Raw genomic sequence first — 10,589 nt, 5'->3', positions numbered from 1 at the left:
CACGAAAGCCAAATAGTATTCTCAGTTTACATATACCAGTTCATTGAAAATTTTCCAAGTGCAAATATCAGAAAGCGTCAGCAAAACTAAAATAGCTAAAGCTAGTATCAAATACTTCTACTTGCTATGCTACTCAAATGTGATATAACCAAACCAGACTATAAATTTATGATACAAAATTTTTAGTCCTTCACAATTTTATTTGGTGCTTGMTGTTTCCAATTCCACTGATAAAGAAATCTTTTACTTTTAAATAACTATAAGAATAACCAAAYACTATTTCCAGTAGCATGTGGCTAACCAAAGAAATAGTCAATGAAAAAGACGCTGTTAACCGAAGATTAACAGATAGTTTTCCAAAATAGTTCGCAAATTAGAGCAAAAAAATATTTGCAGCATTAGCGCAAAATCAATGAGAGAGAAAGAGCGAGTAAGGTAATCACACCGACGTGCAACGAAAGAGGAGAAATACTTACTTTTTAACGAGGTAAGAACATAAGTAACCTATCGGATAACGAATGCATTAATTACTGATAACCTATAGGTAACCATATAGCTAACTTTTGTCCGCCTTTTAGGATAATTTCTGTGTCCAAAACTCGCTTTCGCAATATCTAAACACACAACTAGGTTGGGCTGGTTCTAGGTACAATAATTTGTACTATGCGCCTTATTAGTAATTGTACGCCAACTTCTAATCACCCAAAACTGAGTGATCGAAATATGTCAAGACATTTCCAAGCAAATAACAGGGATGACACTTGAAGTTGCCGTACTAGGAGGCATCCTTTCTAAATTGTACGGCATGCTTCTGGCTAGTGCGTTACGCAACGAGATGAAAACGAACCCTTGATTTGTAGAAAGCAGCAGAAAATCAAAGTCACTGTCAGCGACTCAAAGTCAAAGTCAAATTTCGCGATGAGTTTCGGCTAACGAGCCGTTTGCTTTGCAGCCAATAAAGGGACAATGTCGGACGCCGCCGATTGCTGTGAATTGGCATTTGGCGAGAATSCTATTGTTGCAGAGCGAATGAGCGAATGAATATAAGTATAATGCCCCCAGCGAAGCTGCACTTTGCCAATATTTGAACTGTCAATAGAACGAAAGTTCATGCGTTGCTTCGTGTTTTACAAAGGCTAGGCATAAATTGATAAGTATGTACTATGTAATATTATTTTGAAAAAAAAAAATGCACTTTTGCAGTTAAAATTTGTAAATAACAATTTTTTTTAAGTATTCAAAGTAACAATAGTCTGATGTACTATTATATACAAACATATATCTATGTACGTACGTGTGTATATTTGTGTATGCACTGCTATTATTTTTTGTCTACAGTCTTTTGCAAGTAAATTGCATCTAACTATATGATTCTTCTGAATATGAAATTCTTACATTATTTTGCTTCTTAACTTATATTAATTTAAAAAGGTGAGAATCTTATTATGAATTTTTTTTATGAAGAATTCCATAACTTTTGAACCGTTTAGTATAAAATGTTTCACATCGCGGACTCCTATGACCATAAGATTACCGAAAAAAAACATATATTTGAGGTCGTAGTCAAAAGTCGAAATGCGAAACAAATCTCATCAAAAATATTTTGTTGAATTTTTTTATAATCGTTCATATGTTAGTCTCTTCTTTCGGAAGGTCGGCAGAAACTCGGAGTATACCGAACCTCGATTTTCGAAGAAAACTGTCAATATAATTTTGATTTTGCTTTGACGCGTTTTTTCCAGCTTCGTCTCATTCCATATATTCCAACGATGSCAGTAAGATCGCACACTGTTAATCGTTGATTATCAAGACCCAATTCCTTTATTTTATTGGCGTRTCATCACTTAATGCAGTTTTGAACTCAGGTAGCTCATTCCATCGGGTTCTGATTTTCTGTACAAAGTTCTTGTCCAGATCATCGACCATCTCAGACAATGATTGGGTTTCGCAACAATGAGCTCTGGTCGATATGCGATACGGGGATACTGCCTTCATTGCTGCCTGACTGTCTACATAGATGTAGACTCTGTAATTGCCGGCAGGTGCAATAGAAGCCAGCTCAGAGGTTTTCGCAAAAGCGAAAGATCTCAGCTTGAAATATACTGCAGTGATCCGGCAACTTAACAACTTACCTTATGCCTAACTCTGGACGGTTTCTCACCAAATCCATCGTCCATTTTCGATCCATCTATACAAATCTTTAAAGTGTTGCAGTAAGCCCACCTACCTTTATTCCAAACTTTTCCTGATTACAATCTGCATTATATACATACATACCTTTAAATATTATACTTCTCTTATATTATATAAATTTTATTTATTTTAACAGCATTTATATTTTTCGCAGTTGAGGAGGCTTTTTCAGTCATCAACGTGCGCTGAAAAATTAAGAAATCGAAAAGATGCAGGAAAGACAATGTTGGCGACGGGAGGTATAAGCGCTTACTGATGGCTAGTAAAAGTTTTCTGGAGCCAAAATTATGTTTATTTATTTGCAGAGAGTAAATTGTAGATCAAACGAACTAAACCTCGTTTCCAGTTTGACCGTGAATACAGCTTCTACACACAAGTTCAACTTTATATTTTATTTTTAATTAAGAAGTTATAAATTTATTTTTAAATTGTTTTTTCTTTTTTTTTTATATACTAAAGTAATCACTTCAACAATTTCTTTGATCACACACATACACATAAATACTTCCAAATATTTTTTTTGGCAGTTAAAATTTTGAATGCCTACACGAGAAGCAACGGTATGCCATTGCCAAGTTTGGTAYAATACTTCAACCCACCAAAGCACACAAACAACAACTAACGAAAGTTCAWGGAAGCGCTGCGCTTACCAAATCGGACGCGATGGATTTGCATTTCGCTGACACTTCATTACGCGTGACATAAACAAAGAGGCGCACAAACATCAACACACACACACACACCGTCAGAAGGCAGCAGGCAGAAGCTGGGCCTGAACGTGTTGGCTTGGATGTGTGAACAAAAAAACTCAAGAAGTGGACTTTGGCAGAGCTGACGGTGCTGAAGCGGGCGGTTTRCACGAATTATGCTAAAATGCCGTAAATCATGCTTCTAATGGCTGTGAGCCAGCGCTAGAACCAAATATTTAGTTAGCTGGTCGGCATATTGCTTGCCGCGGGAGGCTCCCAGCGCCGTTAATACGAGCAGTGCCGAAACWATCGAACAGCGCCGCCAAATTCAATACCGAGAGCAGGCAACCAAACTTGGCAGACCTTGGTCAAACGCGCAACGCCGCAAAGGCTTACAAATACACAAATATACACATATGCATGTATGTATGTGTTTGGGAATGTCGTTGGCATATGTAACATAGCTTGCTGCATGCCACATTACTCGCTGATGCGGTGCGGTTGACATGRCCGCATGTCGCTGTTCGATCGAAAGCCCGCCGTTTGTCTGTCGATCGCGCGGTCTGTCCGTCCAATGTGTGTGCTGCTGTCGCTTGGCTACTGTTGCCACCGCGTMGTATGTCACAATTGTAGCTGGCGCTGTTRCGCGCAGTTGRACACAGTTGCCAATATATGGCGCGTTGACGTTCCCAGGCCGCATGCGCACCCTTTGGGCATGCCTTGCCACATGCCACAACTTTCGTTCCTTTCACGAAGTGAAGCGTGTGGGCAGGCGTGAGATTTCTCGCATCGTTGCTGCCGCATGAAGACTGGCGACAAAAAACGAAAAACACATTGAAAATCGAAACAACCAGAGCGCTCACATACAATCACACACATATATTGAAAAAGCTGCCACATGCGGCGCTGTCAGCGCGCCTTGGCTTTTTGGGTGTTGCAGAGCGAATTCAATGACTTTTACCTCAACTGCTCACTGCGCTTACAAAGTTGTACCGTTTTGATTTGCATCTCTATTGCTATTTCCTGTTTCGTTCTACTATTTGCTTGTCAATGCAACTCAGTGTGCTAGTTTCGCTTGGTCAACAATTTATTCGCGAAAATCGTGCTGAATTTTACGGTACAAAACCTTAATGAATCGAAAGCCCAAGCAAGCACTCAAGATAAATGTGCCACATAGTCCGCGGTTTGGTCTAATATTTTGCTTACACACAAGTTGAATGGGAACTAAAATCGTACTACGCGCATATATATATCTGCAGATATGCTAATTTGGTGGTGATATAAGGAAAATGAGGTCGCATATGCGAGATAAGATAGTATTCTATTTTTCAGTGTCCAAAATAAGCAATGACTTATGAAATGTTTTACTTCCAGTTAAACATATTTTTTCATCCCAATGACCATTTGGTGGACCGCTAATAGTCTGAWAACTGGCGAATGACATGGGTGACATGCATTATGCTCCAAAGCCTGAATCGAAGCGRGCTACTCCGCATAGACTTCCGAATTTACATATCCCAACATGAAAAAGTCTAACGATGTGATATCACCCGATCTCGGTGGCCAATCGACGGGTCCAATTCGTGAAATTTTCTGCTCACCGAAGTGTTCTCTCAATAAGTCCATTTATTGGTGCAATGTGTGGAAAGTAGCGCCTTCTTGTTGAAACCAAATGTGGTCGAGATCAGGAACTTCAATTTTAAGCATCAAATAGTCAGTTATCATGGCGCGATAGCGGTCGCCGTTGACGGTTACTTGCCCACCGGCTTCAGTTTTTGAAGAAATATAGACCGATGATGCCACCATGCCAAAAACCACACTAAACCGTTGTTTTTTTTTTCTCGATAATGCGTCCCATATGCGCAATTTTGCTTGTTTACATACCCATTGAGCCAGAAATGGGCTTCATCTCKAAACAAAATTTGGCTCGAAAACGTTAAATTGGAACTTTTCGTGAGCCCATAGAGCGAAGCGATGTCTGCTTCAATTCTAGCAGAAGCTGTATTTTGAACACTTTCCATTTAAGATCTCGACGTTGTATGCGACAAGTCGTTCCATATGTCAATCGAGTCCACGGTCTTCATGTACACTCTCAGCTATGAGAAAAAATAACACGTCTGAGGTGTGATCTATCAAAAAAGGCTATTGAAAAACATACCTCAACTTGGATCATCCGTTAGTAGATCTCTGAGGTATTCTAACATTTCAAAATGTGGTATTTAAATTAGTTTGTTGTCCAGAAAGCGAAAGGCTTTGCTTTACTCTTCATTGCTATTCAAATACCCGTTCGGAATAGATACTCAAAAATACAACACGTGGACATTACCGGCAGGTGCATTACTGCAGAGGTCGCTCTACGAAGCCTTGATATATAAAAGGGTACAAACAGGGTCATACAGAAATTCTATACAACTGCATTTGCTTTCCTGTACCCACTGTTATGCAGATGAAGRGAAGTCGCCGGAGGGGAGATGCAGTAAGATTTTGCACGAATGGGTCAAAACGAGAGTGACAGATTGAAGGGAGTGTTTTCTGTGACTGTGTAGTCCGATGAGCATGCAAGAGGGGGAACTTAAGTTAACCTATTCCGTTGAATTGGCAATACCTTTAATTCACCACTAATTYCTCCATCAAACAGGTCCTAAGAACTTCGTCAAACAGGCTATAAAAACCTTATCGCATTAAATTCAAATACATAATGATGAAACTCCTCTTCACCACTAATTCTCCAACAAYGTCCTTGCATGTGAACAAGTTGGTTACCAGTTGTAATCTTGCGTTGTAATCCTGGACCTATCACTAAAATTTGCATACGTTTAGCAAGCATTGGATGGCTAGTGTGACTGTTTGATCTCTGGGTAGAACGGAGGAAGTCTATTGGACTAGTTGGTCTCAGCTCATCTTGCCGCAATCCTAGCAACTCTCCCTAGACTTTGTTCAATAGACTAAAAGTTTAGTCGAAGACAAACTGCCAAAGTTGAATGGTGTAATGAGAAGTAATGTGTAAATATACAGTCACTCATCTATTTTCCAGGTTATGAGGGTCTTCGAAACAAAGTCTACAGGCAGCACAGCGAACTATTGTTACGAGCTTTCCAAACGAAATCCCTGTTAGTATCTGCAATGATCAAATCTCACCATTTGATATACGGAATCATGAGCGTTCAGTCAAACAAAGCCACTATAATTTCATTTCGGCTCATAGACCATTATTCTGACTTTTTGTTTCAAACATGGTCACACCGTTGGCAGCTGACGTAACTTTTAGACTGTAAAAAGAATCGAAAGAAATTCGACCAATGTGAACAGACAACATCTTTACAAACGATTAAAATGGTCATCTCTTGTAATGAATACTAAGGGTTTCACCAGTGCAATATCCATTCAATTCTATGAACCTGTTAGATTTTTTATATAATTTCAACAGCAGATGTAAAGTTAAGCTCTCGTAATAAAACATCCATTATTTTTGCATTAAATTAGTAAATCTAAGATCTATATAGCATATTTAATATAATCCGGTTTATTTCCAACATCTATTCGACACCCTGTTGGCATTTTGAAGATAGTTTCATAATGTCACCATCATAAAAACTCTCGTCCCTATTGGCATAACTAGGTCAGTCGATTTTCCAAGCTTCGTTTGGGACGAATTTTTCTAGCAGAAAAAACCTTCACCATAGACAGGAGCAGGTAGTAAGCATTCAAATCTGGTACGAGCTTTAAGATGAACGTGTCAGAACTTCTCAACTAAACACCCAAAATATCTGACGAATCATTATTCTCATGATGCACAACTCCTCTCAAATTGACCAAACCTGGCCGTTTCTAGGCTATTCCTCCTTTAGATAGTTCAAGTGATGACAGTTCAGGTCCAAGTTAAGGGTTTGGCTGTGGAAGAACAGCTCATAGCTGATAATTCCCTGCAGATTCTAATAAATGCATAGCAAAACACTTCTGACTATCAATTCTAGTTAGGCCATGGTGAACAGGCGCAATCCATGATTCTGCCATGAACGTTTTTGATAGAGTCACCTGAGTATCAATCCGCTTCAGAAATGCATGGAGTTGTACTTGTGGATCGTATTTTTTTTTTTTTTTTTTTTTTTTTTTTTTTTTTTTTTTTTTTTTTTTTTTTTTTTTTTTTTTTTTTTTTTTTTTTTTTTTTTTTTGGACGTTTTGTGTTGATTACAAAGCCTTTGTGAGCTATACTGAGCTCCTTGGCAATCAACACAATGCTTATGTGATGACCGGCCTACTATATCATATAAAGAAATGACCTTTCGAGATGAAGAAAGTAATGAACAGACACTATATATAACACTTCATATGCAGCGAAACCCGCTTTAGAAAAAAATCAGCGAAAGACTRAAAAAATATTTTTCTTTCTTGATTTACTAAAATACACTCAAAAATATTAAAATATTTTCGAACAGAGTAAAGTCATGGAACCAGCTCATGYAGCCAAAACATCTAAGTAACTGTATGTACGGTTATATGAAAGCAAGCATCGCTTTACTCTAGCTGCCTTGCAAYAAGTGCGCACACCTTTCAAGCCGTCCTCCAGTGCCGGCCAAAAGCGCTGCGTGGGCTAACGAACTGTAAAGCCGTAAGTGTCAGCAAAGAGGCTTCCAACAATTGGACTAAAATAATTGAGGCGCGTAATGAGACACCACTAAACGACAACTGCTTGTCAGCSGTGAACGCCCACAACTCGAGAGYGCCTGCACCTGAGCGCCAGTGACTGAGCGAAATGCATTTGCAACAAGCTGCCAAAGGAGTGGGTGTTGCGCCGCGGCAAGGAAAGACAGTGCGCTCGAAACATTGTATATTAGTAKACGTTTATATGTCAATGTGTGTTTGTATGTATTTATGTGTATAGCGTAATCGTGCTGCTTAAGCGCCAATGAGYTGTAAATGAAATCAATAAATTGTATGCAAATAAAGCGGCAGCAGCGGTGGAGTGGGCGACGCTGCTACTTTCACCGAGCGACAGCAACATGATGTCACTTGGGCGGCAGCAGGCGGCAATGTTCGACACCTGCATCGGAGCAATTCACGCGCGAAAGGCAATCAAACTCACGTAGTGCCAACTAACAATTCTTAAATGGCGTCTAATATGTCCAGTTGTGTGGCGGCGCTGTGGYATTGCCTGTAATTTAGTTTTGCAACGCAGCGCACACGCTATACRAGCTCMAGCGCTKACAAACTGCTGCCGCCGACATTTGCATATAAATCAACAATTTGCGTTGAACACAAAGTGCGCCTGCGCAAAAGACCGCTGGCGCTGCCGACGCATTGCGAATCGCAAATGCAAATGGAAAAGGCACACATGCGTACATATGTGTGTGTTGGACAATAAAAGCCATGTTGCAAGTTGTTKGCGGGCATTACTTCATTTCTGTTGTTGTAGGTATTTGCAATGCGCATGTTAATATGCATATATGTGTATGTGTGTGCGTGAGTGTTTCTGTGTGCCAAATGTCTTCCGGCAGCGTCGTTTCCACTCACTCCTAACCTTTTTTACATTGCGTGTTTTTTCTGCTGCCTGTCTATGTGGCAGCAATTCACGTACTACTTTTTGTTTCAGTATTACTCTATTAAACTGTTTCCACGTTTCCAGCACTTGAGTGAGACCTCCTGCGTTGCAACTGCAATGGATAAATGGCAATCATTAGATTTTCTAGCGGCTCCGCGAATGGCCTGTTGCAAGTTGTCGCCGAAGGAAGAAGTGCTATTTGAATTGTTGCAAGTACTCGTTCTTACAATAATTGAATGTTCAAAAGTGTATATAAATGCTAAAATTGACTGGAAGAATTTTTTTTTTATTTTTTTTTTTTTTTTTGAAAAAGCAAACTAGTTGGAGTGCTAATGTGATCAGCTCAGAAATTATTTAAAGAACAGAAATTGCTCTCCCTTATATATATACTTAGATTTCTTGACCGTGAAGTCTGTTCTTTAGTACCCACGAAGCGAACTGGTTTTCTAAAATATTATATATTTATATATTCTCGTGCAAGAATAAATCAACCTGTAGTTATATCCAATAATAATAGAGATTTCTCTATAGTACCAACACTTCAGCTATTATTAACAATGCATTTTCAACCTATATAGCTATAGGACATCGGAAAATGAAAATGTACATATCCTTGGGGTATAACATCTTTTTYTGGAGTTTTTAGTTAGTCACATTTAAGTCTTACTAAAAGAAGCTACTTTTGGGAATATTCAAAAAAAAATCCTGCTTCAATAGTTTTAAAGTGTTTTAGGTAGAGTTACACAAGATCTACAAATGACTCTAGGTAAAGAGGTCCTTCATTGCTACAGTATGTCCTGCATTCAACGCGGATGAGGCTTAACCCTTCGCTGCATGACTTAATTTAAGTGAGAATAAAATTTTTTCAATCACATTCTTAATGTGGGCTATCAAGGGGGTATTCTAGACTAGAAATCAAATTTTGGGCAGTTTTTTGAATTTTATTTAAAAAAAGAACCAAAAAATATTTCTACCATCTATTTTTTGATGGATTTTACAAACTAATATTAAAAATTCAAATTTTTAAAAGGGGGGAGGGTAAAACAGGTGTAAAACAATGGCGCATTCTGGTGGCATTGATCCTGACTCTCCTAGTGGCTGAGAAAAAATCAAAAGAAATTCTTAATCAGTAAGGATGCTGTTATAGTCCTTACCTCAGGAAACACGAAAAACAATTTTTTTCAACACTGGAGAGTGCGTTAAAATAAAAATCAGTTTTTTACGTTTTTTTTTTTTTTTTTTTTTTTTTTTTTAAATTCCTGAACTTTTTGGAAATATTAAAAACAAAATGTTTAGCAAAAAAAACTAAGTGTATAAATTTTATTGATGAAATATTAACTCTATAACTATATTCAAAAAAAAAAAACAGAAATTAACGAAGTAGCTGCACGGGGCTGCAAAAAAAAAAGTTATGGCGGTAGCTGTTCGTTGCCTCTAAAATCAGTATTAAAGCCGTCATGTTGTTTTACTTTCCAAATATTTCTTTCATATTTTTCTTTCGCGGACTTTGCAACTCTTAAAAATTATCTTCCTTAAAATGTAATTCTAATGAGCTTGCTGCGTTGTAAAACCAATTCAAAATTTGCTTCATATATCATCATCGAAAAAGTCATCTTCAATTCCATTCCAGTTCCAGTTTCCTATTATTCGTTCGATGTCATTATCAGTAAGCGCCCAACATGATATTACACTTATGCAATGATTATAACTCTTGCAAAAATAATTCGTGTGTAGAACGAATTTTTTATTTAGGCAAGAAACTCTCCAACCTMATAGAAAATAGTCATATTTATATATACATATATATATACATTCACAATAATTCATAAAAATAATGAAAATTTAGCACGTCCTTTTTAATATTCACAAAAGCTCAACGATACTTGCGAAACTCTACCAAAAGAAAATTGTGATAACGTACAACTTTTGTTCAGCGAAAAAAAAAAATTTAAATTAAGAAAACAATATAGCTGCCAAATCGACAAGAAGTTGAAATTCCATATCTGCAATGCTATGCAACGAAACATCTTTCTGTAGATATTGCACGCATAATGACTAGTCAAAAGAGAAACACTAAACATTGATGAAATGGCGGCCTTTTTAACAGAAATTTCTAAAAAATTTTGTCGTGTTTTGGATTAGATAAAAACTTGCTGAAGACATGCCTC

Source organism: Bactrocera latifrons, unplaced genomic scaffold, assembly GCF_001853355.1.
Source record: "Bactrocera latifrons isolate USDA-ARS-PBARC rearing strain unplaced genomic scaffold, ASM185335v1 scaffold_10, whole genome shotgun sequence".
Classification (NCBI taxonomy): Eukaryota; Metazoa; Arthropoda; class Insecta; order Diptera; family Tephritidae; genus Bactrocera; species Bactrocera latifrons.
This window is presented reverse-complemented; position numbering follows the sequence as displayed.